The sequence below is a fragment of the Camelus dromedarius genome, unplaced genomic scaffold (assembly GCF_036321535.1).
Source record: "Camelus dromedarius isolate mCamDro1 unplaced genomic scaffold, mCamDro1.pat HAP1_SCAFFOLD_158, whole genome shotgun sequence".
Classification (NCBI taxonomy): Eukaryota; Metazoa; Chordata; class Mammalia; order Artiodactyla; family Camelidae; genus Camelus; species Camelus dromedarius.
In genome coordinates, this window is record NW_026989827.1 from 385,715 (window position 1) to 409,222 (window position 23,508).

At 49.2% G+C, this 23,508-nt stretch overlaps 2 long non-coding RNA genes across 3 annotated transcripts; both read right to left on the reverse strand.

Annotated features, from left to right (window-relative positions):
- Window positions 1–4,677: 4,677 nt before the first annotated feature.
- Window positions 4,678–9,349, reverse strand: LOC135320872 (uncharacterized). 2 transcript variants are annotated; one of them, XR_010380210.1, is made up of 5 exons: window positions 9,045–9,349; window positions 8,771–8,791; window positions 7,720–7,829; window positions 5,772–5,881; window positions 4,678–5,285 (listed from the first exon to the last, which is right to left on the reverse strand). It is a non-coding gene; the product is annotated as an uncharacterized LOC135320872 (long non-coding RNA). The 2 variants fall into 2 exon arrangements; XR_010380211.1 differs by lacking the exons at window positions 8,771–8,791; window positions 9,045–9,349 and adding an exon at window positions 8,482–8,756.
- Window positions 9,350–10,008: 659 nt separating this feature from the next.
- LOC135320877 (uncharacterized) lies at window positions 10,009–23,054 on the reverse strand. Its single transcript, XR_010380216.1, has 10 exons — window positions 22,940–23,054; window positions 19,369–19,578; window positions 17,896–18,809; window positions 17,140–17,273; window positions 14,513–14,599; window positions 14,015–14,165; window positions 12,840–12,944; window positions 10,999–11,116; window positions 10,514–10,728; window positions 10,009–10,112 (listed from the first exon to the last, which is right to left on the reverse strand). It is a non-coding gene; the product is annotated as an uncharacterized LOC135320877 (long non-coding RNA).
- Between the last annotated feature and the right edge of the window lie 454 nt (window positions 23,055–23,508).

Consider the following 23,508-nt stretch of genomic DNA (forward strand, 5'->3'; position numbering starts at 1 on the left):
TTCCTTCATTCAGCACATCAGGATTTCATGACCACATTCTTCTCTAAATGGAAAGGGTATCTTGAATCTAATGTCTGACAACTCTTCTTACTGTATATGCACACACTGACCTGCACATAACCCCGTCCGGCTCTTTATTTTCCTAGAATCTCCCAGAGGAATCAGTTCCATGATGATGGTGATGATGATGATGATACTGACAATGATGACAGGGACCTCTCAAGGATTCTGATAAAGAGGGAATCAATAAAGGGAGGGAATCATTGCAAAATTGCCCCAGAGACAGGCTTAAATGTAAATAACTGCTATAGTGTTTAATGAAATTGACTAATATATAACTATTTTTAAAACTTTATATCACTGAATTTAAAATTTTAACGGGAATTCTCATTCACCAGTAACCAAGATTCAACTCTAGGACCAAAGTCTAAGGATTTTGATCTTCTAACAAATTGTCCACTAGCCTTTTAAACACGTGATCCTTTTAAAAACTTAGTGCTGGGCTGAAAATAAGCAGGATTCATATAATCTCACCAGACACAGTGAATGTGGAAAGACTAAGGAAGAAAAACAAAAAGCCATTCATAACGTCTTGAACTTCACGTTGCTCACAGGAGAAAATGTTAGCCAAGGTGAGTGTCACATCAACATGACGCCTGAGTGGGATGGGGAAGCTGATCTTCCTCATCAGACATTTATGCTGATTTGTTAGATGACAACACAGTTTCCTCATTGGATTTGCTTCTAACAAGTATGGAAGAATTTACGTTCTACCAAAAGCAGTCTAAACATTTTCCCCTGCTGTCAGGTCTCTGGACTGAATGTCCCCACAAGAAGGACATGAATATGCTTCATAGGGAATTCTTCCTGAGAAGCAACAGGATTTTCGAGGGCAGAACTTCAGGCCCCCCATGGAGGGCTGGAGGAGTGCTAGAGGGGGCACTGGAAAAACAGCAGGAGTGAGTTCAGATACTACCGCTCAGGTTGCCAAAGACAGCATTGCTATCTCTGAGGATATGACATTCTCCCAAAAGTTCCATGAGTGAAGGTACCTGTGAACACTAAGCAGGTTGTTAAGAAACAGCAGCACATAATTTGCGTCACAACTCAATTACAGTATGTTTTGATATTTGGAAAATAATTAGCCCATTGTCCTTTGAAACTGCAGCAGTAGCAATAGAAATAAAAAAGGCTGAGCCGTCTTGGAGACAACAATCAATAAACAATTCTAAATCTGCAGGATTCCTTGACGATATGCAAGCAATGAGCTAGATGTGTCTTGCAGATAGCTCTTACTGCAGGGCGCTGTCCTGCAAAGCATAGAACTAGTTTTCTCAGCAGACAGAGGGAACCAAGTCAAGATTCCAAATCTTCAGAGATTTACTATATGGCAGGAAAGATCACAAGTACATCCAGCCAAATATGAATAAATGTAATCAAATATTATCAAATGTGATTGGAGCACAGATGAAACAGAAATTCCTTTCACCTGGGATCTAGAGAGACTTCTTCAAAAAATGTGGCTTTGGAGATGGCCAAAGACATGGGTGGAATTTTGGCAGAACAGGATGTAAGGAATTTTAAAACTGATTCTAAATTTCATATAAAAATTCAAAGGATCCCAAATATCCAAAACAATTTTGAACAAGAAAAACAAAGTTGGAAGACTTGCACTATCTGATTTTCAGCTTTTTTTTTTTTTTAAACTACAGTAATCAGAAAGTATGGTGTTGGTGTAAAACAGGAAAATAGAATAATGGAGCAGAATAGAATGTTCAGAACTAAACCAACACTTATATAGACAATTGATTCTCAAAAAGGATGCAGTGGAGAAAGGATCTTTTCAACAAGTGGTGCTGGAAGAATTAGAGAGTGATATGCAAAAAAAAAAATGAACTTTGATCCACACCTCACAAAATATACAAAAATTAACTCACAATGGATCATAGATCTTAATAGGAAATCTAAAACTACAAAACAGCTAGGAGAAAAAGCATAGGCTTAATCTTTATAACCTTGGGTTTGGCAAATATTTCTTTGCTATGACACCAAAAGTATAATCTATTTTAAAAAGAAACTGATAGAGTGAACTTTATCAAAATGAAGACTCTTAAAATTTGTTCTAAACACTGCTAAGCAAATGAAAAGACAAGCCATAGACAGAAGCTATTTGCAGATCATATATCTGATAAAGGTCTCTCTTTGTATCTGATCCAGAATAAAGAGGTCTCAAAACTCAATAATAATGCAAACACCTGAATGAATGAATGAGACCAGAAAACACACTTCAGTAAAGATATCCAGATGGATAATAAGCATATGAAAAGATGCTGATTAAAGATGCCATTAGTCATTAGAGAAATGCTTTCAAAAACCACAGTGAGATACTAGTACACATACATACAAGAATGAATACGATTAGAAAGACCGACCTTACAAAGTGCTGGTAAGGAAGTAGAGCAAGCAGAGCTGATACACACCACAAGGAATTTACAATAGTACAACCATTTTGAAACAGTCTTTTACAGTTTCTTTAAAAAAGGTAAATACCTATCTACCATATAACCCAGATATTCCTCATCTGGTGCTTTAGAAAAGAAAAGCATATGTCCTTATAAAGACTTGTAACCAAATATTCACTGCAATTTTATTTATAATAGCTCAAGTTGTAAATAACCCATGCATCCATCAAGAAGTAAATGGAGAAACAAATGATGGTCTATCCAAACACTGCTCACAACAAACTATTCAGTAAAAACTCAGCACAAAACAATACTCTGCTATAAGACAAAAAAGCTATTAATACAGCAACACAGATGACTCTCAAAATAATTACACTGAATGAAAGAAGTCAGACAACATAGAGTAGATACTGCATGAATCCATTCATACAACGATGTTGAAAATGCAGACCAATATGTTGTGATGGAAAGCAGATCAATGGTTTCCAGGGGAAGAGATTGGGAGGGAGGGAGGGACAACAAATGGCAGGAGAGAAGCTTTGTGGGTGATGGGTATGTTCACTCTCTTGAATGTGGTCATGGTTTCTTGGGGATATACTTATGTCAAAACTTATTAGCTGTACACTTTATACGTGTGAAAATTACTTTGCCAAGTATACCTCAAAGCTGTTTTAAGAAAAAAGGCACTTCAGTCCTGATCCACTTCAGCGCCTGATTGGAGTGACATGATCAGTCCCTCACCCTGTTTGCCTAACAGGAAGGTAGAAAACCTCTCACGGAAAATAACATATGGATTTTTCATTTGCAATGTCTGCCTTGTAATAAAGAATTTCAAGACATGCAACATGTCAAGACTATATAACGGATAATATGAGAATAAGAAACATTAGACAAAGGATGCAAACCCCCAGGTGATGTAGGCATCAGAGTTACCAATAAAGGCTATGAAATACTTTTAATATATTCAAGAAAATAAGGAAATTATACGAGAATAGATAACAGGGTAAAGACTTTCACCAGAGAAATATACTGGAATGTATTTTTAAGAGAAATCAAACAGATACTCTAGAACTGAAGCTTTCAGCTCTGGAAACAGGTAAACAGAGCTAATTAGGATCCCTTTTAAGTAAAACTTTCAGTAATACCGGGTAAAATACAACAACAAATGTAACACAGAGCTAACTATGGAAAGAGAAGTTCCCAGGTGACAATACAAAGAGGACACTTAAAGCCCAGAGTGGTAATCTTGTGAGCTGATGCCACCACACCCTGGAGGGAAGGGGTTTTAATCTGCACATAGAGATACAATGTCCATTTAGGAAAAACGGTCCATACCAGATGTAGAAGACTCTTCCTTTATATCTATATAGGCAGATACAGAGATGTAAAGTGGCAGCAGAGGTCACAGTGACACAGGGCCCTGGGCCAAGGAGTGTGAACACCTCTGCAAGCTGGGAAAGGTAGGAGGACGAATCCCTCCCTAGAGCCTCGGTGTGGAACATAGCCTTGGCCACACGTTGGTTTTAGCCCACTGACAATGACTTTGCACTTCTGCACAATAGAACAGTGAGACGATGAATGTGTATTGCTTTAAGCCACTGAGTCTGTGGTCCTTTGTTACAACAGCAAAAGGAAAGAAACTCAGGAACCAACATGAACATGAACCCCAAGCTGCCTGCTGTGCTGGCAGGAAGTTCTTTGTCTCTGATCCTGAGGGAGACTCCTGTCTTCTGGCAGCATCCACAAACTACCTCATGCTAACTTGACAGCTTGCAGATGGTTAAATCTTAACCCTGCACAGTTCTTGATATTTAGTTAATAAAAATGATGGTGTCATCATGGGTATTTTTCCATCTTTTAAATACCCTTCAGTCTTCTAATAAAGCTGCCTCTAATTGAGAGACAGTGTAAATAGTTTTCAATCTTCATAATAAATAACTGTGGTTTTATTTGGTTATTTAAATTATGAATAATAATATTCACATTAGTAAAAGTTATTAAAATCAACATTGTTTAATGAAAATATCATTTCTTTTTGCATGAACATGTATTAACTACAATAAATGTTCCATGCTTTGTTCTACGATTTACTGTTAGAGCCTTAAAGAATAATATTTTCCTCAAAAGATATTATGGCAAAGGGATTTCTTTTGGTGGAACAGTTCCTACATCAAATCTGGTGCATGGCTCAGGCCACTGGGAACCTAGAGTTGATAGAAATTAGGAGGCATTATAAACACAAAATGATTTTTAAAGAATTAAACAACTGGATGTGTGAAACAAAGAATCCGAGAATATTCTAGTGAAATAAATGTATTTTTCAGCTTAAGCAAGACACTGGGTGAATAAATCTAAAATGAAAAAAACACCCAGAGATCAGCAGTGAGTCATGCATGCAGTGTGACTGATCAAAACCAAGTTGTTTCCAAACCAGTGTGCAGGCTTGATGCCTTCATGAATCAAGTCTGTGTGGCACCAGGCCATCTCGAATACATGTTGATGAGGTATTTATAAGCCCTTCACCATCCCAGCACAAAGCCCACACATGAGCCACAAGACCATCACCTACACATCTGCAAAAGACACAGCATGGTGAATAGCACTTTTCTTGTTCAGTAGCCGGTGGCAGGGCACTGTGAGCAGACAGAGATACAGGGACACAGAGACACAGAGGCACTTCCCCTCACTCAGCTGATAACCTTCCGTGCATTCCTGGGGACAGGATTGTCATAAAATGCACCATGGATTGATCCTCCTCCTAGGAAAGGAACGGTAGGTCTGTCCTCAGGTTGGAGCAAGGGTGGCCGGAGGATCTCAGAAGAGCTGTTTCAGCACAACAAATAGAATTTTCGGCCACTGTGACCACGAGAGACAGGTCTCCTGCCATCCCGGTAGGCACTTGGGCTCCTGACAAAAGCTGGGCTCAGTAAAGTCTTGAGTAGAAGGCACAGACCTGAGGGATGCCCCAGCAAGAGACAGGAGGTAGGGCCTGGTTTATACTGCTCTGGGTGTATCCCAGCCTCATCCGAATACGAAATCAGAAATTTGCAAAACAGCAGAGCTGGGATGGATCATCTACTCCAGACTCCTCACATTACAGTTTAAAGGGTGGCAGCCCTGGGAGGCAAAACAACGTGCTAAAGGCAGAACGTGGAAGAGGCAGCGCGAGATAAAATGCACCGTGCCAACCCCTGTTCAAGGATGCTGACACTGAGTGTGGGGCCAAGGTTTCCAACGAGGAGAATGAGACAGTGTAAATACTTTGTTCCCCCCAAAACCCCAAATATTTTTTAATGGCACAAAACTCACCTTAACTAGCTCTCTTCTGAGGGCGCTCTCTTCTGCTTCTTCGTCTTTCTGTCTGTCTCCATTTCTCTCTCTCAGAGAAAAACACATACAATTTTGTGAAACGGGACTTCCTGCCATACAAAGACAAAATTCATATCTTCAAAAAGACACCTGACAAAGCACGTTTCTCAACTCAAGTCTTTGTGTGGGGTCTGGGCAACTGGCTTATTTTCTAGAACATTCGGTGGTTCGAAAATCAGATCATCTTCCCCAAAGGAAGAGTTCTGGTCCGTGTTGATGAAGTTGATGATGTCACATTTCATGGGCAAGTTCGGCTCCTCCTCTGGCCGTCCGCTGCATCTGATGGCTTCCTGGAGCCGAACATCACTGTCAAGGGCTATGGTGGGGATACTAGCTTTGGCCTTGTCGAAGTGGCCCACTTCATTGACGTAGCAGTGAAAGATGGACCTAGATTCGTCATTGACCTGCCAGAGAACATCTGGGGCACCAGCGGTCTCCCAAAGTCTGACACAAATCTGTTCAGTCTGAATCTGTTCTCGGGAGACTCTGCATTGCTATAAAGAAAACCAAAATAAAATATCGCTCACACTCTAGCTCGGTGACCTGAAGAATCATAGTTTTTGCCATCTACTGAGAGCAAACCCCTGCAGAGAGCATGCTGACAAGCACTGGAAGTGAAAGACATCACTTCTGAACACATACAATTACACCCAAGGCAAAAGTCTCAAGTGAGGACCCTTGGACAATCCTGAAAAGACATCGCTCCCTGAGAATCCACAATATTGGTGTCTCGCACACCAGTGTTTCTCAGTGGGACAATCAGATCATCTTCATCAGATTTAGTTAAAGTGCTTCTTAAAATGCAGAATTCTGGTGTGCACACCCTCAGAGTCTCAGAGGTAAGGACGGGTAGTCTGTATTTTCATAGCCACCAAGATCACTAAACATGCTCAGGTTTAGCACAGCGGTCTACATCGGATCACCTGAGCATCGACAATGCTGTCTCATGTGGTGGGGTGGCCATGTGTGTCAGGGTGCTGTCCTACCCACGTGACTCCCCTGATTCTCAAAACTCACAGTGCAGCCCCATTGGGCAAGAAATACCACCATTTCACAATGCATACTCAAGGAGCCCGACTGACAGATACAATCAGTGATAGGAGAGGGGACAAAACTCAGCTTCCTGATACCTTCTTTCACTTACTGTGGGACAAATGATCAATTCAATGGTAATAAATTAGTGAATGAGTGAATAAGATGACTCGTTAGTCCCACGAATGCCTGGAAGAGCGAGCCTGGGCACACTGAGAACCGTAACAGCCCATCTACTTAATTGCCATCCTCCCCAGATCTATGTAAAGGTTACTACCACGCAGGCAGTGTCTCCTGAAGGGCAAGAATCATGTCTGAACACACTCTCAAATCCAGAACAGAACCTGACAAAAATTAGGCTCTGGAGTCTGTGTTTAGCGAGTGTGGAATCTCAGTGATTTCAGCTCTTAGACCTTGCCTTCCCATCCCACCCCTCATGATATGGCCCCTAAGACTAGTTCTTTCAGGGCTGGGGCCACGGAAACCATTTACAGGACTGGAAGAATCTGATCATATAAACCATCCCCCAGATTATCATCAAATGTCACCTGCATTTCAGGGATCAGTAATTCCAGAAGCTTTGCAGTTCAGGCAGGTGAGGGATTTTTATATCAGCTCTGTCTTCTACTGTGACTGCCTGGGTGACATCCGACAAGGAATTCTCAAAAGCCTGAGCTTTTCCTTTCAGGAATAATCTAATTAACAAATCTCGCTGACCACTCAACCAATGTGATGTGAAGATCAATGATTTACACAGGAGTACAACATTCACTAGGTCGTGGATTTAGAATCAGAGAAAAATCATTTGAGAAAGATTGACAGAATTTAGCTTTAATGCAAATTTAAGTATTCTTACCTTTCAGTAAATCATCTTCCCCTACTTATCACTTCACCCAAGTTTAAAAGATATTTGAGAACAGGGATGAGTGTGCCAGCAATCTGTGACCCAATAACCTAAAATGTCACCTAGGAAAAAGAGAGGAGTAACACATTTTTAAAAAGCATGGTGAGGATGGCGGGGCCATCCCCCAACTCCAGACTAAGAAGCTCTAAGTAATAGATTTCCTGCCTGCCTGGGGCATCAGCTGATGTGAAAACCCACCCAGAAACCTCACTGTCCAGCAACTCTTCCGTAACACAGGCTACACTTCCTCAGAATTAAGAATTGGGTCAAGTAACCCCTTTGCTGAAGAATAAAGACAAAGGAGAACAAGAGGTTTCTGCCCCTCCCCAGGGGAGAGCCCAGACCTTGGGCTGCATGCACTGCGCCCACCTCCCAGGAGAAGAATTAACTGGAGAAGGGCGTTCTGCGAAACTGGGGCAGCAAAGTTTGAGATGGGAACAAATTGACCAGCTGGCCAGGGACAGCCCCCTTCGTCGCTGCCTTGGCAGCTGCCTCCGCCCCCTCAGCACATCCTGCCCACCTCCAGTGGCTAAGCTGTCAGGGAAACTGTGCTTTGGGACCTGGGGCAAAAGAGGCTGCCCCCAGGCCAAGCTGCGGAAGAGATGGGAGCTAAACCACCAGCTCCCAAGCGGCAGGCTCCATACCCCAGCCAACACCCCGCTGCCCCCTCACCCTACTGCAACCCCGGGGCAATATGACCCGGAGAAACGTGACCTGGGAACGAGGGTCGGCCACGTCATGCCTCCAGAGAGATGGGAGCTTATCCTTCACCTCGCCAGGGGCAGCCACTCTCTCCTCTCCAACACCTGATCTCACCGCGCCAACCTCCCAGGAGCAACCTGACCGGGTGTGGGGTGTCAGGCGAATCTTGCGCGGGAGAGGCCATTCCCAGGCCAGGTCAGTGGAGAGGAGAAGAAGTGGCCCCATTAGGACGGGCAGCCGGACCTCGCAGCTGCCTCTGCCCTTCGACCGCATCGCGCCCTTCTCCCAGGGGCAAGCTGACCTGGAGACGGGCATCCGGCTTCTTGGGCAGCAGAGGACGCCCCCAGGATTGGCAGCGGGGAAGAGGAGAGCAAATTGACAGGCTCAGCGCTGCAGGTCTTCTACCCCCGCCGTCGCCACCCCCGCACCTTAAAGGCACCGCCCAGGGCACCCCTCCCCCAGCAGGTTGAATGGGACAGGTGTGTCTGGTGATCTGGGGGAGGAGAGGCCACTCCCACACCAGGCAATCGGGGAGACGGGAGCCAATCCACCAGCTCCCCAAGGCAGCCACCTACCCCTGAAGCAGCCACCTCTCTTGCCCCCTGACCTCACGGTGGCCTCCTCTAGGGAGCAGGCTGACCTGGAGATGGACGTCCGGCGAACTTGGGACAACAGAGACAGCCCTCAGGGCAAACCATGGGGGGAAATGGGAGCAAATGGACCGGCTCCATGGGAAAACCTGCCGCTGCTGCCACCACCCCCAACGTACCACGCCCGCCTCCCGGGGTCAGGCCGACTAGGATACACGTGTCCCGTAACCCAGGGCAACAGAGACCGCCCCTAGGACAAGCCGCGGGGAAGATGGGAGCAAATGGGCCCGCTCCCCCGATGCAGGCCCCCGACCCCCGCCACCCGTGTACCCTGACTACCCTGCTTCCCGCCCCCAGCAGGCAAAGTGGGACAGGGGTGTCCGGGGACCTGGCGCAGCAGAGGCCGCCTGCAGGCCACGCGGCACAGACAGGGGAGCTAATACACAAGCTCCCCCGGGGCAGCCTCCCTATCCCCGCAGCCACCACCTTACCAGCCCCCTGACTGCACCGCACCCATCTCCCAGGTGCAACCTCACCTGGAGTCGGACCGCAGGCAAATCTCCTGCGGCAGAGGTCGCCCTCAGGCCAGGCCGCGCGGGACAGAAGAAATGGAGCAGCTCCCTGGAACGGACCCCCTCCCCCTGCAGCCGCCGCCGCCGCCTCCCAGGGGCAAGCTCACCTGGAGACCGGCGTCCCGCCTCTACGGCAGCAGAAGCTGCCACTGGCTCCGCCGCGGGGGAGAGCTGAGCGAACTGACCGGCTTCCGCGCGGCAGCCCCCCTAACCCCGTGGGCCCCGCACATTAATGGCACCGTCCCCACTCAGCAAGCTGAGCGGGACAGGCGTGTACGGTGACCAGGGGCAGCAGAGGCCGCTCCCAGGCCCGGCAGCCGGGAGAAGGCAGCTATTCGAACAGTTCGCCAGAGGCAGCCGCGCTCCGCCCCCCTGTCGCTGCCGCTGCCCCCTGACCTAACCGCCCCACCTCCCAGGAGCAAGCTTACCTGGAGTCCAACATCTGGCGAATCTCCAGCGGCCAAGGCCCCCCTAGGCCAGGCTGCAGGGAAGAGAAGAAATCGACCGGCTTGCCCGGGCAGCCTCCCATGCACCGCCGCCTCCGCCGCCCCAAACGATTGGACTAGCCTCCCGGGGTCAGGCTGACTGCGAGGATGTGCACTTGCCTTCTAATCCTGGCCACGTGCCTGAGCACCTCCCTGCATCCCTACACTCCCCGCACCTCTGCACCCCTGCCACTATCTGCACTTCTGCACTGCCTGCACTTCTGCACCCCTGCACCCCCGCATCCCCTGAACTGCCTGCGCCCTCCACAGCCCCTGCACCCCTGTCACCAGTTACACTTTTGCACTGCCTACACTCCTGCACCTCTGCATGTCCCACACACCACCTCTTGGGCCTGTGGCAGAGTCTCTGCTGTTAGACCAATGCACAGGAACTCACATCTTTGCCAGTATATGATGCATCAGTGGACGTCTGGGGTTGGCTGCAGGAAGGTACATGTTCCCGGTCACTAGCCTGGGCCACTAGGGTGATCTCTCTGAGGTCACCAAGGGCGGGCTCAGAGATGCTGTTTTCCGGGAAGAGAGGAGTTGAAACAGGTCTTGAGGGCAGAGCTGTGCTCAACAGGCCGTCCACGCTTCATGTTTTACACAGGGCTTCGGAGAAGTGAAATGGATCCAGCCAAGTAAGACCGGCCTGCTGTACGCCCACCTCAGTCCTGGGCTCTGAGTCAGACCGACTGGCTCCCACACTCACGGCCCAGTTTTGGTACCTGAATGGTCCCTTTGAGGCATCCCATCAGTTCTCAGGAAGAAGTCTGGCTGCTTCCACCCCATGGCCCTCCCTCCTGTGCTGGCCTCAGGAAGTTTCCTTATTTGGGGAAGAAGGCAGCCCACCCCCTACCCCACCCCTCACCATGCTCTCACCCAGGCTGCAGCTCTCGCTGCCCATCAGAGTCTGGAAAGCCATCCCTCTTCAGTTATGTCCCTTCTGAGATGGACTTGCTTCCACTCAATTCTAGGCGAGGATGCACCATGGAATGCACTGGGTAAGAGAACCAAAATAAATAATTTCTTCTGTGAGGTTTTCTGTTTATCTACTGGGATGGGCTGTGTGTAGTTTGCTACAGCTATTGGTATGAGAGGCTAAAACAGCCTGTGTGTCCTTGTTTTCATCTCCCCACTGTCTTTGGGTTTTCCCTTGACACTCCTGAGACATTTACTTCTTTTAGTTTTATTCCTGTTATTACACAGGGGCCCTACTGACATGGAGGTAAGGTGTTGGGGGAGCAGGACAGAGCAGGGAATCTGTAGTCCTGTGATTAGTTCTCATTGAGCCTATGCCCTGAGCTGTGACCTCCACAAGTGTGTCTCTTTCCCCCCACCCCAATTTGGGTGAGACAGAAGGGATTTCCCTTCTCCCAGGTTGGTTAGGCTCTGGTAAAATAATTTCTCATTAAAAAAACAAACAAACAAAAAACAACTTCCCCAAATGAAACAGAATGTTTTGGGTATATTTCAATAGAGTTATTTTCTCCTTTCCAGGCAGGAAGCATGAGGAGTTATCCTCTGAGGCCTTCATTCTGAGAACAGGACACGGTCCTGGAGGTAAAATGCATGAAAAAGAGCAGGGGGCCCCTCTGACTGGCCCCCTGGAGTTGTCACACTCGGACTTCCCCACGCTGAGATTTCCACTGGCCTCAGGGACCTGTTAAATCTGCCTGCCCTGGGGGTTGTTACAAAAGCGGGTTCTGCCCTGGGAGCTGTGACTCGCCAAGCCTGCCTGGCTGCCTCTCTGTGTTGGGAGCAGATTTTCCCCTCATTTTTCTGGGATCTAAGAAGTACAGTGGGATTGCAGCTCCCTCAGCTCTGGTGTTGTTTTCAGGACAGAAGGAGAAATTTCTGAGCTCCACACGAGCTGGAACAAAGGCTGGAATCCTCCCCTCCTCTGCCTCCGTGCAATAAGTTTCTGTGGTTCTAGCCGAGTTTCTGAAGATGTGGATTTAAACACACACATCCCAGCCCCTACAGGAGCACACAGTCCCATAAATCCCCCCAGTTTCCACTGGTAACTACTGAGCTGATGGGGACACGGGTTTCGGGTCCACAGAGGCCTGACTGCACTACTTGCTCCGTGGCCTATTAACGTGGTTGCTCTGGGTCTTGTCTGAAGTGGCTTGCTTACCGCACCTGTTACATGGGAAACACAAAATAAGTTCTAGAAACTTCACTTTTTCTCCCTCCAGGGCCTTCAAACATAGAAAGTATTAAGTGAACTCAGACGGCCTAGTCACCGCAATGAGGTCCGTCCAGCCTGGCTCTCCTGAGTGATGGGCACTGACTTGCACCTTAACTCGGAATAGTAGGGGAACCGCCTTCTTCTGACTGGGCCTCTCCCCACACCGGGCACGCCCTCAGCTGAGACGGTGTCAACTCCCCCATTGAGGTGTGTGCTGGTGGCTTCAGTGTGACCTGGCCCTGCCGGGATATGAACCTGCAGTGAGTGAGGTGGAGGGTCGGGTGGAGAGGGGTCCCTTCTGGGGTGGCAGGGGGCCCGGTAGCACCCAGCCCGGCCTGGTGCCTGGGGCTCCCTAACACCTCCTACAGCTCCTGGGTTGGCTCCGGTCCTGGCCAATCCATACACCCTCCCAGCATCTTCTCATTAAGTCCCTTTTTGCTTTTATCAGCGAGAGGTGGCTTCTGTTGCTTGTTCAGTGAAACAGTACATAGGGAAACCAGACTATTTCTAACATCAGTAAAATACCAACCTCAGTTATCTCGCCGGGCAGAACGTGCAGCACAAAGGCCTGCACAGGGCTGTGCGAACGGCTTACGTGAAGGGTCCTCATCATCTGTCTTCAGAGATGCAGAAGCTGGTGGTTCAAGTAAAACCTCAGGGAGGGATTGAGGAATCCAAAGCTGGTTGGTTTCAAAGGCTAACTGGTCAGACCAGACCCCTGAGCTGTGGTCAGAAGCCTAGCTCAACATCACTCAGACTCAGCACCATAAGTGCCAGGTGGGGGTGGTGGTGTTCCCTTTGCAGGCTCTCATTGGGGATTCACTGTAGTCCCTTAAATGCAGCAGAGATTCCAGCCCCCTTAGCCCCCACCCTGCGTGTTCCATGACACAAATCCCGGGAGTGTTTAATTTTCATCTTTGTTTAGGAGGATGAAGGAGGGGCAAGAGGAGACATAAATTCATACTGACTGACACAAGGTCACAGCCAGTACCTCCTCCTTGGAGAGATATGTGCTCCCAAAGTGGTGGCTGGGGGGCTGGGCGGAGACCCTCCACTGGTCCCAGAGGGACTCCCTCATCTGGCCACAACTGATGGGTTGGACAACAGATCCAGAGGGAGACAGAGCATCTTTCCTGGGAATTTGGAACTGACACACAGAAATCAAGTTCACTCATCTGGGGATTGGCGAGGGGCGGTGGTTGGAAGTCAAATGAAACCAGAGCATGAGAGAAAGTTAGAAGTGAAAGAGAGAGAGACAGAGAGACTGAGCTTGTGAGAGCAAATAGTCAGAAAGAAGGAAAACAATCAGGGGACAGAGGAATTCCAGCTCTTGACTGTCTAGTCTGTCCTAGCCCATCAACGACCCCGCGGGATGGTTAATAAAATTCCAGTTTTGCAGATAAGGATAAAGGCTGAAAGAGGTGGGGGCTGGGTTTGGGTGCACAGTTAATTCAAGTGCCGCTGGACCCCTCATTTCCCATTGCCTGAAGGCACTGTAATCCTCACTGGGACCCCTGCGGTCCCCTGACAGCCCAGCACCCTGATCAAATGGCCCCTGCGGGAGTGGGAACCCCTCTGAGCGTGAAGAGTTCCCTGAACCGAGATGCCATGCATCAGCAGGCTCCTGCACACCCCAGGTTAACATCTCCCCAGCTGTGCAGTCTCCCGACCCACTTCCCTCCCTGCCAGGCACCCCTTCCTTACCACCGAGTGTACTGCAGGAATTCAGACACAGGGATGCCCAAAGCAACACGAGCCCACCGGCTATACAAACAGCAGACTCCCAGCCCCACCTGGGTTCCGAGGGGACAGTAGGCGTCCTCAGCTTCCATGTGTCTAAGACAATCTTCTTCAGCTGGAGGTTATAGAGAAAAATAAAAGGTCCAAAACATAGTTCAGTGAGGAATTCCTCCAAGGACCTGACTCCAGAGACTACAACCAGGGGTCCCTACCCCCCGGACTTGGGGTGAAGGTGGATTATTGATCAGCACAACCTCCGGTGGCCCAGCTCCTCAACTTGGCTGCCCAGAGTGGGCTGGGGGAATGGGTAAAGCCAGGGCACTCAGGAAGAGCACAGAGGACCTGATCTCCCCTCTCCGCACTTGTAAACCCTTCCTCAAATCTCAAGGCATCTGACAGAGAGCAGCCACCACAATAAGGAGATGCTCCCATTTCTTCACTCACTCCAGTCTGTTCACTTACGTGCTGAGCATCCACTGGGTCCCAGGACATGACACATAGGATGGCCGATGGGACAGGCTTGGTCCTTCCCCCTGGACCCTGTTCAATCTGATGGAAGAATGATCACTCATAAAGAGTTTTTCAAAATTATACAGAGACCAAAGACAAACTGCAGAGTGAACCAAATTTAAAAATATATATGAAGATCCCCCAGTCTCCCCGCCTAAGGTTAACAGCATAAAGCAAAAAGATGTTGCCTTTGATCACCAAGGAAGTTGTCACCCCCTCTCAGGTGGAAAGGACAGTTATTCTTTGAGCAGGACACAGAAGTGCTCCATCGGATTGGACCAGGGCATCTACAGTCATTCAGCAAATGTGTATAAGCTCCTACTACGTACGGGAATCTCCTAACTAGACCAATTCACAAGGTTCTCGGGCTTTATCAGTCAACAAAATAGACATGACTCCCCATCACTGGGGGCTCAGAGTTTTAGTAGAGGAAACAGGCAGCATGTTGGGGGTAGTAAGAGCTTGGAAAAATTAAAAAAAAAAAAAGAGTGATATGAGCAAACTCCGGTGATGGCGGTGGGGTGGGAGGCAGGCAGGAGGGAATAAGGCAATCCTGGCAGATCTCACGGAGTAATGAACTTGAAGCAGAATAGATCCGGAGGAAGAAGGAAGAGCCGGAGTCAGAGGCCCCCTGAGTGAGGGGGAGAGTGTGGGCAGAGAGGCAGAGCACGCCGGGTCCTGAGGCCTTTGTGATGACTTTGGCTCCTAATGAAATGATGACCCGTTTAGTGAGTTTTGAGGGGAGGGGTGATATAGTCCAACTTAAGCTTTTGTGTTTGTGTTTTTTTGTGGGAGGTAATTTATTTATTTTAATGAAGGTGCTGGGGATTGAACCCAGGATCTCTTTTTTTTTTTTAACATTTTTTATTGATTTATAATCATTTTTGAACCCAGGATCTCTTGCATGCTAAGCATGCGCCCTACCACTGAACTAAACCCACCCCATCAATGTATGTTTTGCAGGCTCCCTCTGACTCTGTGTGGATGAGAGATTGTAGGAAAGCAAAGATGGAAACAGGAGGCTATTGGTGTCCAGGAAGGGCTGAAGGTGGCTCTTAGGAGGGCGGGGAGCAGGGAGCAGGTGGTTAATGAAGACAGAATACCCAGAATTTTCTAACAAGCTGGATTTGCTGTCTGTGTGTGTAAGAGAAAGACAGAAAGAACATTGTTCCAACATCTGGACCTGGACAATGGGAGGGATGTCCTCTCCATCCACAAGGGATGGGACAAGGTGGGGCTGAGCAGGTGGAAAGGGGCTGGTATCAGCTCAGTTCTTCAATGTCATGGTTAAGGTGTGTATTACATATTGCCACAGAAATGCCTAATAGGTAGAGGAGTCTGTTTTCTTTTTCTTTTTAACATTTAAAAAATATAATTTAAATGTATTAATTGTATTATGTGAATGATTTGGGAAGTTTGTTTCATGCCAAGGTATATGTTATATATAGCCAAATGGAAAATATATCAGAAAGGGGAGAAATGAGGGCTTTCACATAAACTGACTGTCCATAATGTAGGTAAAATTTCAATAAAACCAGTGTTCAGTGAAAAAACCTCATCTTGGTGTTACATAAAAATAAATGAAAAAGGACTATGTTAATGTATCATTATTTCATGTTACATAATAGCCCCAAACAAACACACTGTTTAACTATGAGGCTTGTAGAAATGCTATTCGCTTTTTCCACATAAATACAGAAATGCAGAAAGGTTCTAAGTTAGAATAAGCATCTTAGTGGAAATAATACAGATTTGAGCATTTTACATGATGTATATATTTACTGATACAAAATTTGGAAAAGTAATTACATAGTAGAACATATGTATGAATGTGAAAGCAAGATTAATGAAAGAAAAAGAATGTGAGTCTCAGGGATAAAGGTCCAGATGGAAAGGGCAAATCAGGGAGTTTTGGAGAAATCGAGAAATTGATGGCATGCCACTTTCCAAGGCTGGGTTGCTTCCACCAAAGGAATAGCAGAGAGAGAGATGAGAGGCCCAGGAGCCAACCCTGGGGCACACCCACAGTGTATGTTTGGGAAAAAGAGGAGACATTGGCAAAGGACCAGCCAGTAGACCAAAAGCAGAAAACAGACTGAGCGATGGGCTGGAGTTTAAGTGAAGCAGGAACACGGGGGAGGAGGGATGGAAGAGCTGGGTCAAATGCTGCCGAGGGTCTACTCATGATGAGGACTGAAAATTGACCACTATATTTAGCAACGTGTGGTCACTGATGGCCTTGACAGAGCAGTTTCCATAGAGCGAGGGATCAGGGGAAGAGCCAGAGTGGGTGTAAAAGGGGATGGCTCAAGAGAAGATGCAGACAGTGAGTTTAAACAACTCCTTAAATATTTGCTGCAAAGACACAGGGTGGCAATTGGTGGGGGTGAATTAGGGTCAAGGAGTGCTGTTTGTTTCTTTTAAGAAGATGGACGTTTATATACTGATGGGAGCCAACTAGCAGGAGAACAAAATAGATGAGGTAGTGAAAGAGAGGATGGTTTTGGGAGTGACAACCCAGAGAAGATGGGAGGGATGGGGCCCTGGGGACTTTTCGAGGAATTGGCTTTCGATGTTACCTGTAATAAGAGGTGGGGCACCGAGAGTGAGGTCACAGACAACACTAGGTGAGCGGATGTGCTGGGAGTTGCTTGTGAAACTTCTCTTCTGTTGGCTTGTTTGCTTGTTCAAAGTAGAAAAGTAACCTTATCAGCTGAGGGATGAGGAGGAAGAAAGAGTTACTGGAGCCATGAGAAGAAGATAAGAAAGAGCCTTCCAGGGAGAATGGGACAGTGAAAAGAGCAGGGGGAGATGGGGGAGTGCACTCCCAGAAAGTTACATTTTCTCTTTGACGTCCCCAAATGTGTGATGTGTGATTACCCTTCCTGCTGTCTACGAAATAAAAATTAAGTATGGTTCAGAGGAAATGCTATTTCATTCTAAGAGGCTACCTGTTTCTCAGGAATGGCCATCTTAAACTGCAAATATTACAAAAAATGTTGAAAAGATGAACCTGTGTACCTAAAATCCCCTATTTTCTATTAATCTGGTTACTATTTAATTCCCCTATCAATAACTCATAACCAATACTGCCATGATGGAGGTACACTGATGCTTAAAAGGAAATGAGATCTGTATCCTTTTCCTAAATTCCATGGCTTCCTTAATATACAGTTCCCCTTGGAATTTAGGAATGTCTGGTATAAGAAGTGAGAAACAGTTTGAGAAAATCCCGGCTCAGAATTACACAGCACAACCGCATCTCAGAAGTATATACAGCCGTAAAGAATTTTAGAAGCAAAACTCCGTAACTACTCTTAAAGACTTTTGCAAACCTGGGCCTGCCCAGATGTTTCCAAACTGGAAAGGGACTCCAATCACTTGCCTGGTACCGGACCAGAGGCTGACCAGCCTTTTCTGTAAAAGCGAGAGAGTAAATATTTTCAGTTTTGCAGATCATTTTGTTGTAACCATGCAGGTCTGCAATAAGAAAGCTAAGAGCACTGGGAGACAGGAAACAAATGGGCATGCCCACACCCTCCCTTCCACTCAGGGCAGCTTCTCTGTGGTGGGCAGTTTTGCCACAATAACTTGTTTCTTTGTTTCCATTGGTTTCTTTTTTTCCACCTTACTGCTCAAGCTCAGAAATTCAGGTGGTCCTGGTCCTTCAGCATCCATGCAGAGAGAAGGCTGAGTGGGGTTGGGAACCCCACCTGATGGAGAAGAGAGATTGCTGGGAGGGACACTACGGCGGCCACCATGACACGAGACAATCACACCTTCTGGGGTGAAAGGGAATGAAGACAAGGGAGGGACAGAGCAGTGGGACCCCTAGGTCGCCTGCCAGGCTTTCTCTCCCTCCACAGCCACCCTGGGTGCCTGGGGGGTGTTGGGATTCAGCTACGGTGATTAGGCTGAAGGGACTCAATATAAAGGACCATCCAGCTCCTCACTAGGTTCCAAACGCAGCCCCTCAAAGTCCACCCTCTGAGTTTCTGGAACTCAGCTGGAAGAATAAATGAGCAGGCCAGATCCAGAGCCCAAGCCAAACACGACGGTAGTCACGTGGGGTTGTAACCCCATGCTCAGTGGTAGGGGACGCCTTGCAAATCTGCAGAAATCCCTGTTCCACCTCATTCCTGGGGGAAACCCCAGATCTCCTTCTGCTCTGTCTGTTCTTCTCTTGATGCTATTGTCCTGGATGGATGCAGAGTCTTTGAACCTGGCCCTCCAAACGTACATAAGCAGCCTGTTCGATAAAACAAATTATGCACTTTTTCACATTTGCCAGTTTTTTGATTCCAGAAATTTTGCGGGACTCATTCTCACAGTCTCCTGTGCCCCCACCACTTGGTGGCCCTCTGCTCATGGAAACACCATTTCCCACAACTGCACCCTGCCTCCCAGCTGGTCAGAGGGGAAAGTCCCACAAAGACACAGGTGTTTGTGAGGATCCTGTCCCCAAGCAGAAAGCCTACTCCTGGAGCCACGGACAGGGATCTGGCCTCCTGAGCCGCTCAGCTCTAATTCAAAGCCTAAACTGGGGGCCCCGAACATTGCTGAATGACTTTCTGAGTCACCTGGACTGGAGGGGCCTGATTTTTCTTTCCAGGAATGGATGTAGTGCAGCCTCCATTTTCAGGGCTGATATTGACGATGGATCTAGTTCCCCCCACTGCACCGCAGGAAGGAGAGGCCCTTCCATCCCACAGCTTGGAAACCCAGCCCAGGTAAGTTCTGAAGCAGTGTATTGCTGCCAGGTCCAGTATCCCTGCAGAGTGGCCTCTGTCCCTGAATGAGCCCCTTACCTGGGCCTTTTCTGCCCCGACACAACCACACCCCAGTCTGTGCCAGAGATCTGGGGCTCTGTGTGTCCAGGGCACACAGTTGGGACCTGAGCCAGGTGTCCACTGGGCCTCAAGGGGGAGAGGTCTGCCTCTGCATCAGGGGAAGGTGATCTCTCATGGCTGGCAGGACGCTCTCAATATGGACCTCCAGGCGCCCAGGGAGCAGTTTCCCTGCAGGTGTTAGAAGCCATCATCAGGAGGGCAGGCCCCTCTTTGTGCAGACCATCCCGCAGTGCTGGGCCCACGTGCTGACCACAGAAACCTACATGTCCCCAGGTTACCCCAGGCAACCTCACAAATTCGTCACTTGGTGACCTGGGTACCACGGGATCATTGGCCATCCCATGAGGGTGGTCCTTGAAGGCATGGACTCCAGGTGCTCCCGTTAAGAAATCCCCCTGGGTTTCTGTGGTCACAGAGCCCACACCAGAAGATTCTAGTCCTGCAGTGACCACCACAGCAGTCACCTCCCCTGTGCATGTCCAGGAACAAATGACAGCAATTTATTGCCAGGAATCGTGATGAACAAGGGGGTGGGATTCCATACTAGTTTTAGGATCCTGGTAACTCACTCTGCACCCCAAAAAGCATCCATGAGAAATGTGTTTATTGGGATATCTGTGCCCCTAGAAGAGCTGTTCCTCAGGGCTCCTGGGACCCTCCAGCCCCTCTCAAGGTTCTCAGAGCTTGGGTCTAAATTTCTATCTCCCTCCTTTGGTGTACAGCCACCTGTGTCTCGTGATCACAGGTCACTTTATTGCATGACTTGGCATGTTCTTAGTTCTCGTCCTCCACCCCTGCACTAGACTCCCACGATGTTCCCACTGACCCTTGGCTCCCTGGGTGGGTCAGGGGGCCCTAAGTCTGCACCCTTCACTCTCCTCCTCTACCCCCAACTCTGAGGCCACCCCTAGGTGGACTGGAAGGTGTTTGTAAATGAGTCTTACACAAGGACATGACTGGACAAAGCAGGGCTCCACCCCCGGAAAGCACACCTGCTCCCTTCTCTGATGAGGACCCCACAGCCCCACATTGCCTCCAGGAGTCTACTCAGCACACAGTCCCCCAGTTCTGGGCAAGGCGTCTCCCTGGAATCCTTGCTTCCAGGCAGAGTCTCTCTGTCCTTCTGAGTTTAGAGTTGTTCCCATGTTCCTGAGCACCAAGGTGCCCAGCACAGACCCTTCACTGACCTGGAGAGACAAGGAAGATATGTGGCCACAGGTATCACAGGACACACCTGCTGGGACCCCAGGCCAAAGGGCCATCCTTCTGCCTTCTCAGGTGTGGATCCCGTGGTACCTTTTTGCAGGGGGCCCAAATGGGGAGTGGGGCCCAAAGCAGTTCATGGGGCTCTCTGGGCAGGGAAGACTTGGGCCAGGCAGCCTTGCCTGGTTTCCCTCCTGGGGCACTCTGAAAACTCCTGCTCCTCTGGCTGTGGCTGGAGGCCCCCCAAACTTCAGGGCGGGGCCCTTTCTCTCAGCCTCCACTGCCTCCAAAGCCACGCTGGAGCTGGCATGGGGAAAGAGCTTTCTTGCCCTCTTGTGGCCAAGCTGCCAGAGGTGGATGCTGCGGGGAACTGGAAAGAGTTAGCAGTTGCTCAGATGTGAGTGGTTAGGCAATTTGACACCCTGTCAACTAGCCTTAAACATTGGAAAGAGGGCTTTCCCGGGAAAGCTGGAAGTTACTTTCAGTAATTTGTTTAAAGATTTCTTTTTTTTTCCCTTAAGGACTCATAAAACCTCTCCCAGGTCATTCCTGGTATGGACCATTATCCAGGGATCAATCGGGAAATGCAGGAGGAGAGGGGTGGGGGTAGGGGAGAGGGTAGGGGAGATCAGAGCCCACAGAGAGGAGATGCCCCTCCTAGGAGCCACAAACTGGGCAGTGGCTGCTGGCATCCAGCTCTCCTGTTCTCAGGCCCATTTCATCTGTGGGGTGTTTCCAAAAGAAACAATGGTGGAAGGGCCATGGAGGACCCCTAGACCTCCCAGAATAGACAGGGGGAGCAGAGTCACCATGCTGGCCCAGAGCTTGGAGACAGACCTGCAGTGGAGACCACAGGTCTTCTGAGAAGCCAGTTTTGAAATAAAGGCAGTATGCGCTGGAATACCCATTTCGAGCAATTGCTTCATCATAGACATGTAATTTACATAGTTCTTCTCACCACGAAACTGTTCCCAACACGCTACATGAATGACGGCTTCAACACACATTCATTTCTGAGATGTGAACAAGTGTAGAGCCGCTCTTTCGTCCAGCATAATGGGCATGGTTACACCTAGGAAAGCTTACCAAGATTTCTCAGCAACAGCCAATTTCGAAATAAAGGCAGTGTGCGCAGGAAAAGCCGGTTGGAGTGAGGGCTTCCCCATACACATGTAAGTTTTATAGTTCCCCTCACCATGAAACGCTGTTCCCAACATGCTACATGCATGAAGGTTTTGACACACATTCAGTTCTAAGAAGTTAGCATGTGGAGAGCCGCTCTTTCATTCAGCATAAAAGGCCTGGTTACACCCAGGAAGATTTACTCAGATGTCTCAGCTGGTTCCTTCACCCAGATTCAAAATAAAGGCCGTTTTTGCTGGGAAAGCCTGTTGGAGCATGTTCAGAGCTGTTTCGGGCTCTGTCCCAGCTGGAGGGTGCAAACCCCAACCTCCAGAATGAGGGACCAGGACCCCACCGGCCAGGTGGTGTTGCCTTTGCTGGGGAACAGTGATCTTTGGGTTAGATATTTTGCAGCTCTCTCTAAAACCTGTTTTGACTTAAGTTTGCATCATAGTCACCAGTTTCAGGGCAACAGAAAAAGCATATCCTACATCCCTTTGCACTGAAATCTTCCCAAAAGAGCAAATATTTGCCCATGAAAATACCAGCTGCTCTTCTAAGGCCCCCTAAATACCCAGCAGTGTGGCCGGTGCACTCTTGATCAGGAACAGGATGAGAGGGACCAGCGGTCTTCCAGCAGGCTTGGCCTGATGTGGCAGCTGCGCTGTGGGTCCGTGGTGGGAGGGCCATGCAGGGAATCCTGTTTGAGGGGCCTCTGTGCACGTCTGCATTATGCTCTGAGGTTTCATACAAAGCTCCAGGCATCCTAACTGGTCAGATACAGCCCCCACCCTCGGGCTGGAACCACCAGGACCTCAGTACCTGTAACAGGGACGGTGCCCGGTGTGGGGAGAGGTCATGGGACACTCCGGGGGCAGGGGTAGTGGTGCTGGGGAAGGCAGGGGGTGCAGTGAATGGTGGAGGGAGCAGGGTCCCTTGCTTGGGGGTGAGAGTTCTTGGGGAGACCACAGAGCATGGCACACACAATCCCCACCCCATACCCCAAATTCCTAGCCCCGCCAACACAGGGGCTTTTCTGAACACTCTCACCGTGGCTAGCCTGTAAGACTGCACCTAACCCGGCATCTGGCACCCCTGCCCTATCTCCCCTCTTAGGACAGATCCCGTCTCCTTGGAAACTGCCCAGCAGCGTGAATTCAAGGCCGGCAGCGGGCCTGGAGGATCTGCACTTCAGGTGCCCTACCTGGCCAGCCGTTTGTGCCTTGGCTCAGTCCTCTATCTTGCCCAACGGCAGCCTGGGTCCACGTCCGGTGCAAGGGGAGGCCGCGGAGCCCAGGCTGAGCCACACACACGGACAGGTGAGGGTGCCCCCGCCCCGCTGCCCCACCGCCCCGCAGCCCCGCCCACTGGTGGCAGCACCGCCCCAGCATCCGGCCGGCGCCAGCTGCAGGTGAGGACGTCTACTCGGCACCGCCCGCCCCGGCCCCGCCCAGCTGCCCCATAAGCCTCCCCCCAGCCCCCGTCCTGGCCGAGCCCTGGCTCCCATTGGCTCCGCAATTTCTGCCCTCTCACGTCTAGCCTCGGGAGGACACAGACGCAAGCGCTAGAGGAGGGCCCCGCGGCGTTGCCATGGCTACATGCGCCGCGCTCTGCGCGGGCCGGTGTGAGCTTCTGGGGCGGGCAGCGGGCTCCGGAAGTGTGCAGCTACCCGGGACCATGGCGGTGCTTGCTGCTGGGGCTGGCGGCTTGCTCGCCTGGGCGACTAGTTCTTGCCTGGTCAGTCGGAGGCCGACATCCTGTCTGGGGCGGCGT